The sequence below is a fragment of the Panthera tigris genome, chromosome D1 (genome assembly GCF_018350195.1).
Source record: "Panthera tigris isolate Pti1 chromosome D1, P.tigris_Pti1_mat1.1, whole genome shotgun sequence".
NCBI lineage: Eukaryota > Metazoa > Chordata > Mammalia > Carnivora > Felidae > Panthera > Panthera tigris.
In genome coordinates this window covers 91,295,581-91,305,041 of record NC_056669.1, presented here as the reverse complement: position 1 = coordinate 91,305,041, position 9,461 = coordinate 91,295,581, and positions in this window count along the sequence as shown.

Below are 9,461 nucleotides of genomic sequence, written 5' to 3'. Positions count from 1 at the left end.
CAACAATGTGAAAAAAGTAAGACTAATGGAATTTGCTTGCCCATTGCTATGTTCTCAGCACTTTGCTGACCCCAGCACACCCAGACCCTCCTTCTCATTTTCCCTCAGATTTCAAGACCCCAGCTATTTTGTTGTCTCTGTTGTTGACAATGTAGATATTTTCAGAAACTTTTTATTTTTAGTTCCGTAACCATAATTTAAAAAATACCCTCACCACCATCCTTGATAACTTACTCTTTTATACATTTTTTCTGACTTGAGTTCTATTTTCTAATTAATTTTCAATATTCTCAAGGTTTTCTTTTTTTAACATACATGAATGAAATATTCATGAAACATACCTGGGTGAAATATTTTTATGAGACTTCATATAGGAAAAATTGTTAAGAATTGTTTTTAATTCTTTTCCAAGATGATGAATAACTTCATTGGACATAAAGATCCTGGTACATAGTGCCCCACTCAAATTCTCTCCTTACTTTTGTTATTTGACTTTGTAAAAAAAAAAGGGATTAGAAAAAAATAAAGAGAAGAAAAAGAAAATAAAGGAAGAAAAAGAAAGAAAGAAAGCTCAAATTATTTTTGTGTGCATGCTTCTAGAAAACATTTTTTTTTCCTCCTTTGAAAATTTTTGGTATTTTTTTCATCACTGAAATATAAAGATATTTCTTATTTATGTATATGTCCTAAAATATTTTAGTTAATTTTTATTTTAATTTTCCTTCTCTTTTTTAAGTGAGGTAATTTTTTTTCCTGTAAAGACTTCTACTCTCTTTCTTCTAGTTTCTCCTGTGGTCAGACCTAATATGCATAGATTGGAATCCTAATATCAGTTCCACCAAAATATTGTCTTTTTTTTTGAATGATTGATTTTTTTCTAATGTTTATTTTTGAGAGAGAGAGAGAAGGCAAGGGAGGGGCAGAGAAAGAGGGAGCCACAGAATCTGAAGCAGATTCCCGGCTCTGAGCTGTCAGCACAGAGCCCAACGTGGGGCTTGAACTCATGAACTGCAAGATCAAGACCTGAGCTGAAGTCAGACACTTAACCAACTGAGCCAAGCAGGCACCCCCAGAATATTGTCTTTTAAAATAATTTTCCAATACACAACTTTCCCCAGTATTCCTGGGTTTTTTCTTTCAATTGTTTCTCATTGTTGAAGGAGTAGATCTTAGGTTTTTCCTCTAAAACACAAATTGAAGACTTTGCTAATCCTACTCAATCTGTTTATATGTGTGCCTCTATAATTCCCATAGTTTGTCTACCTTCTGCTTTACAAATCTAATGTACATACTTCTGATTAGCAGACCTGAACTCAAAATTATATGGGTAAAGGAAATTGGCAAAATTTAATGCTAAGCTGCTCTCCCACAGATAATATTTTTTTCCCCCTTTTGGAATTTGCTATTCTCTTGATGTTGTTCAAAAAGATACTGCCCCAATATGGGCTGTGCGTGTGTGTGTGTGCGTGTTTAAGACTTAATTTCTTTATAGTTTGATCTATATGGCTTAATTCTATATTGTCAGCTTCTCTAACAGCCACATTTAAAAAATTTTAAGCCTAAAATATGCTGAGAGAAACTCACAAAAAAATTAAGCCCAATGTTCTACAATCATGTAAATACTATACCTTTGGCATTTTTAGGTTTCCACAAGGCCTTAAGGTAACCACAGACCACTTTTCACGCTGCCCTCCCTTCCTTTAAACATGTGAACAGGGAAGAATGACACAGACAAGAGCAACACACTCAGCATGAAAAATAGCAATATGCACTCAGTTAGGTGTGAGTCATCTTGGAAACAGGATTCTTAATATGAACACAATTCTGAAAGATTGTTTTATGCCATATCCTGTTCACTTAGAACAAGGACAAAAGCCATTTTATAAACGTTTTAATCATATCGAAATTACTACATGAATTCTGTCCTCTCAACTATATGGTTAATTTTCAAGTTCCTTCAATAACCATACATCTAATGGCCAAACTTATGCCAAAGTATATCAATGATTTAACTGAAAAATAAAATATAGAAATAAAGGTACATTTTACCTTAAGAACTTTGTAAAAATGTGCATTTTTAGGGGCACCTGGGTGGCTCAGTCTGTTAAGTGTCTGACTTTGGCTCAGGTCATGATCTCGCCTTCTGTGAGTTTGAGCCCCACGTCAGGCTCGGTGCTGACAGCTCAGAACCTGGAGCCTGGAACCTGCTTTGGATTCTGTATCTCCCTCTCTCTCTGCCCCTCCCATGCTGGTGCTTTGCCTCTCTTTCTCTTAAAAATAAATAAACATTTTTTTTAATGTGTACTTTTAGAGTGATAAAATTACTTCACTTCCTAAAGTAAATTCTTGTTTAGAAACTGGACGTCTGGGGGTGGGAGGGAGCAAGATCATGCAATGTATATGACGTATCTATGTGAAAAAGGTAGTGACAGTTTTGGGCTGTGAGCTACCTAGTTAAGTCAAGTAGAAGGAGACAGTATCTCTCAGCAAAGAACATGTTCTTAGTTATAGTCACTGGTAACCAGAACTTCCTGCTAGAAACGTGATAGGAAAATGCGAGCAAAGTAAAATCCTCGGAAATGAGAAAATGCTCAATGATCTGGCCTGTGGCAAAGTCCAAGGCTGGCATGTCATCAAGAGTCATTTGGTAGGGCAGCTCGGATACTGGTCTGTCACGCAGTACCAATGGATGAGTCACTAAATCATTCTTCATGTAAGTCAAGATTTGGGCTAGAAATAGAGTTGAAACAGATAGCTCCATGGATGGGGGATAGCTGGAAAAGAAGAGAATCATAAGTCTTTCAAAGGTTAATGGAATGCACATTGTGTCTGAAAAAATGTCTTGATGAACAGCTGATAAAATTATACTGAGAAAAGAACTGTTGAGGGTGCCAGAAGAATCAGTCTGTATAAATAGGCAAAACAGGTGACTTCCTACACTGGACAATGTCAAGGGCTACCAAAACCTCAGAAATTTTTGTATTATCCCCCCAACTTTCATTCATATACTTATTCAAAGCAAATTACACACACACACACACACACACACACACACACACACACACAATTTGTTTTTTTCATACCAAACTAAAGATTCCCAGAGTGAAGATGGGAAGAGAGTGTTTTGTAAATGTTAAAAAAAAAATCATAAAGGAGATTTACTGTCATGCAGGCAGTCATGGAAGTGTTGAATGTTTTGTTTTGGTTTGTTTTTTGGTTTGTTCTGTCTTTATTCAACATAGTGCTTGGAATTACTGTGGATTCTCGAGGAATATTTGTAGGAATTTTACTTAGAGTAAATATAAAAATCAGAAATTAGGAACAGGAAGAAAGTACCAAATGATTGTATTCCTTAAGGGATGGGTGAATTTCACAGAATAGGGTATATACAAGGACATATATACTGTTTAAACAGTAAATGCAAGGCCTGCCTTCTTTACAATATGTTTGGGACCAGAAAATGTTATGTACAAGTCCCCTTGAAAACATTGTATATGGCCCTCTCACTGTCCTCCTGCCTCTAGAAATCCTCTCCTTGTGCACAAGATGCACACACCTCTAATGCTTTGGCCCTTCAAACTGGAATAATTCCTTAGGTTGTCTATGCATGGGTAAAACAAGAATCAAGCTAAACACAAACATGTTTTTCTATCAATAAATTAAGGTATTCAGGCTCAACTGAAAAATGAGATTTCATTTTATTCATTCTCCAGCATTTTTTAGTCTGAGAAATGAAATTGGTATCATCGGTAAATGAGTCATGTTAGAAGAGGCCAGACATTCAGTACCGGAAGCCTTCCTGTGCCCTGCTCAGATAATGAAATCCTCTAAAAAAGCTATGATGTAGTCTGTCTATGTTTTTCCCTATTTCATAAAATTCAGGATATGATTCAAGGCAACTAGGAGAGTTCAGTCTAGGATAATCTTAATGTTATAAAGCCTGTGACACCGATTAGGAATTATGAGCTTTACTGATGTAACCTTTCAAATGTCCTTCAAAATTCTTCCTATAGATTGAACTTAGTATGCTATGCTCTATATGAAAAGATAAAAATAAAAGATATGTCTGGTTTTCTGAATCTGTTATAAAAGGAATAAACCAACAAGTGAAAAGTGGTGTTGGAATGAAGGAAAATCATAACAAAACTGACATCAGACAATCTGATGGGAGCACAAACAAAGCATCTGTCCTAGACAGTGCCACCCCTCCCTAGAGTAAGATGAGCCTCCGACTATGCCCCAGGCTTTAGGGCAGTGTCACCCAAACTTTAATGTATGTACTTATAGATATGGTTAAAATTCAGATTCTGATCAGTACATCTGAGGTGGGCCTTAGGGTCTAATTTCTAATAACATCTTAGGTGAGGATTTTCCAGTCTCAATACCATTAATATTTTGGACCAAGTAATTGTTTTGGAGACATATCCTGTGCAGTGTAGGATGTTTAACAGCATTCCTGGCCTCTACCCAACTAGTCCCATGACTTTCCCTGACTAGTCATGATAATTAAGATGCTTTTATTGCGAAATATTCCCTAGAGGACAAAATCACCCCCAATTGGGAACCACTGTCCAAAGGGATGCTGATGCTAGTGGTGTTGATAGCAAGCTTTTGCAAGGGATCTACATGGGCTCTCCATTAATTATGCATCTCTCCACAGAGTAAGGAGTATATGGGGCCAAGAGAAGAACATATTCTGAGCCTATGCTCCTCTTCTTGACCAAATTCTAGGCAACTAGGACCTGGGAATTTTCTGGTAAAATGATCTAGGCCTGCTTGTAAGATTTATGAGACTTCTTTGCTGGGTCTGTTTTCTCAAGGACTGACCATGTCACACATGGCACCAGGCCTTCAGAGGGGAGGGGCCAAAAGGAATCACTTGGATGAGCTGTGGACTGAGCTTAGGCATGAGGGCCGAATGTCCGCCGCATGCTGCCCTATGCCGTGGAGGAAGAAACAAAATATAAAGAGAAGGTTATGGAGAAGTTTCAGGATGGAGGTTGAGAATGTATCCCTTTCATACTGCCATGTTTTTGTATAAAAACTCTTAAAAGTCTGAATATTCTACGTTCAAGTTTGGCTTTCTAGTTCATTATAAATGTATGCTTATCAAAACAGAAGGATAAGACATACTATTTTAATGATCCTTCTTCCTTGATTTAAACTTAAATGTGTTGTATATGAGCCCCATTTATTCTCTTGCCTTACACCCAAAAAATACCAGGAGTTGGCCTAGTTTCAGGGCTGGTAGAAAATTCTGGATCAATGCGAAAAACAGAGTACCTTACTATATAAGCGAAAGTTAGGTTGTTTTATGTCGGGAATCATAAAACAGCAGAAAACGTGAAGCCGAACTGGGAACACATAGTTCCTTCTGAGGCTGTCTGACTCAAAGAGCATTTGCTTTGTGCTATGCCAGGCATTAACACGTTTTCCTGTAAAGTGTGGGTAAATATCTTATCCTTTGCAAGCTTAATGGCTCTGTTGCAACTACTCAACTCTGTTGTAGCTAGAAAGCAGCCGTAGATAATATATAAATGAATGGGTATGGCTGTCTTCAAACTTTCTTTATAAAAACAGACTATAGTTTGCTAACTTTTCTGTTGTACTCCTCCTCAAGACAAATAAAGGGACTTTTAAGTAACATGTTATTGGGGAATAATGTTAAGTGTTGGTGGACAACTTCTCAACACATGTTAAAATCAAACCATATACTGTGTGGGCGATACAGATAAAAATACAAGAGTAGTTTTTTTGTAACAAATTTTATCTTCATTTTGCCTACGTGGCCTCAGAATCTTGATGCAGTCATATTCATCTTCACTTAGATATGCTTATCTATGTGTAATGATATGTGGAGATGTTCTGTAACATGAGACTAAAGAAGACATACATACAAACATAACCAAATAAATAACCAAAACTGATTGAATGTGTACTCTTAAACTAAAGCCATATATAATGGATGTTCAATCCCCTAAAATATGGTATGGATGGATTAAACATCAATCAATAAATGAACAGAACATCAGTGTTCAATTCTTATTTATTTATTTGGAATTGATGCAGATCTTTAAATTAATGAGACTTTAAATAAGAGATCTTTAAATTAGAGACTGACATTTCCTTTGGTCTCTTCTGAATCATTTATCCATTTGTTTTATTAATGTAGTTCTATGTATTGTACTCTTCTCAGTTCACATCAGTCTATGCTAGGATGCCACTTTCTCATATTAGATTATTCATTACTTCTTGAAGAGAGTTTTTAACCTTTGTTCACATTACCTTTTAAAGGTTCATTCAAGTATCAACCCTTCATCAACAAGGTTTTTAAAGATGGTATGTCCCTTCATTATGTTCTGTTAAATTCTTATCATCAATAATGACTTAGGAAATGGTATCTCCCTGGTATTTACTTAATACATTTGCTCTCTCTTTAGCTGAATTCTCCATGCTCTGTGGGGTTAATTTCTGTTTCTTGTTTGTTGTTTGGTTTGGTTTGGTTTGATTTTGGATTTTTTTCCCCCTCAACTATGACTCTTCTATAGCTGAACAGAAAGGAGGTGGGTACCATGATCTCCTTTTGCTAGAAAGGAGTAATTTTTTTCTTTTTCTTTCTTTCTTTTTCTTTCTTTCTTTCTTTCTTTCTTTTCTTTTCTTTTCTTTTCTTTTCTTTTCTTTTCTTTTCTTTTCTTTTCTTTTCTTTTCTTTTCTCTTCCTTTTATTTTTATTTATTTTTAAAGAGAGAGATAGAGAGCAAGCAGGGGAGGGACAGAGAGAGAGAGAGTATCCCAAGCAAGCTCCAAAATGCCAGCAAAGAGCCTGATGTGGGGCTCAAATTCATGAACGATGAGATCATGAGCTGAGCCGAAATCAAGAGTTGGATGTCTAACTGACTGAGCCACCCAGGCACCCCAAAAGGAGTAATTTCTTAATTACAATATGAGCTGAAAATGGATTCCCCTCCTAGGAAGACATATAGAAGGAATCTTACTTCTGATATAATATCATTACATATCTTTCCTGGCACCTTCAGCTCAAAATAAGGTGGGCCACCAAGCCAATAAACAGTAGTATAATTAGTAATATAATTAGAATTGTCCCTTTCTTCATTCTGCATTAATAATTCTTGTACAAGAGCTGAAAGATAATGATTTCCTCCTATTAAGACTTCTAGGAGAGTCTTTTTTTAAGAGACTTTTATTTTTTGGGGTGAGTTTAGGTTCCCAGAAAAACTGAAGATATAGAGATTTTCTTGTACCCTGTATCCCCATACATGCATAGCCTCTCCTATTATCAATATCCCCCACCAGAGTGATGCATTTATTACAATTGATGAAAAGTATCTTTTCCTTAAGACATCCTATGCAAACCACACAAACATGACCTACCCAAAAAGACCAAAAAAAAAAAAAAAAAAAAAAGAATTAAGGATTGAGAATTGAAAACGAGGGCTACATTCTCATTCTCTACCCTTCACTTACAATATGCATCAGGTACTAGTGTGGACAGGAAGGCAGGCTGATAAAGCATTCGCAAGACAGTTTTCAGGTCAAAATATTCAAAAATACATCTGCAAGGCCAAGATGAAATATATTATAGAATACGCCGAGAAAAGTGCTCCCAAGATAGAAAACCAAGGTTCCTTGCTCATTTCTACCTAAAACAGCTTTAAGGTCTTCATTCTTCTTTTTATGTAGCTAATACATTTCCAAAACTCTGCAATTATCACACATGAGTAAAGCAGGGAAAATGTGCTATGCTGTCTACAGCACTTCTCAGCCTATCCTTGATAATAATAATGGTGATGGACAGGAGTTTTATTTCTGGAAGCACAGTCACCATGTAAAACCAAATTATCAGATTTCAGGGCCAAAAAGAACATTTTGTTGGATGTTATAGTTATAAATCATTTCTCTCTAGAATACTGGAAGTTGTGGCTTTTAGCAAAGAAATATATCAAATGTAGTTTAATATTGATTTTTTTTCCCTTTGGAAATGCATTTCAACGAAGAGGACCCCAAAGCTTAGTAAATCTACATGCAATTCTTATTCAGGCTACAGTTACACTTTCCCCTTATTTTATTGAGAAATGTTTGTGACAGTTCATTCAATTTATTCTCCCAATCTGACTTACTATTTATAGGAGTGGATCATGGGGGACTGAGGCTTCAGATTCATTGGGAACATCAGAGTATGTACTGAAAAGGAGAGAATGATTCCCTGAGTGAATGCAATACTCCACAGCTCTTGTGAAGCTCCTTCCTGGAAAGAAATTGTCTTATACATAGGTTTCATATATGTGGTCTTATATGTCCCACTGATCCATTTGTCATTCATGGTTCCATGACTCGAGCCATAACTGATTGAACCAGGTTTAGGTGCCTGAACAAGAAAAAAAATCTGTCAATAGGCTATATAGATGTATTGTTAGATTTTGTCTTAAAATACAGAGGAATATTGGGGCACCTGGGTGGCTCAGTCAGTTAAGTGTCTGACTTCAGCTCAGGTCATGATCTCATGGTTTGTGAGTTCAAGCCCCATGTCGGGTTCTGTGCTGAAAGCTCAGAGCTTGGAGCCTGCTTCAGATTCTGTGTCTCCCTCTCTTTCTGCCCCACCCCTGCTCACACTCTCTCTCTCTTTTTATCTCTCTCAAAAATAAATACATATTAAAATTGCTTTTTAAAAATATAGAGGAATATTAAATTTAATGATATGTAGATGTCAAAAAGAAACAGTAAGTGTGCAGTAAGCAGAAATACTTGAGGTAGAATAAACTTTATTTAAAAACCTTCCATGGAACTTTCCACATAATGTTCATAAGCAAGAAAAATTATTTTCATCATTACACAAATATAGGAAATGCTGATTTAAATATAGTTGAATGGATTTCTTTAATTACAAGTTTTCCCAGAATGCTTAAAATACAAATATAAATTGCAAATCTCTATGGCAAGTGATAGCCAAAATTTTGGCTGTAGATCTTAGGTTGTTTTTAAATGAGTTTGTTAACACATCATCAAACACTCAAGTCATATGAATACAGAAAACACTGAAATAGAACATGAGAGGCTGATTGATTATAGTAACCTCAGTCACTGAATCCCCACTTTGGTGCAAGAGTAGAGTGGGTGAAAATAGGGAGCAACAGGAACAGGTTGCAGGGTGATAACAAGATCCTTTATTATTACACTACTGCCCTGCCTAAAAGATCTTTAATGCTATGCATTGTGCTTCATTTTTTATGAAGAGTTGCTCCGAAACCTGGGAACTTTACTCTTATAAAAACACTCATCAATTGAATATGTTAGATCAATGTAGGGCAATGTATCTAGTCCAAAGTTTCAACCAAGATGAACCCCCTTTTCTTCTAATTGAGTGATATTTCAATGGAGACCTTGACTGAATGCCCAGGGTATGGATAAAACAGCCACAAACTTGATTGTTGCCTCCTGCTTTTT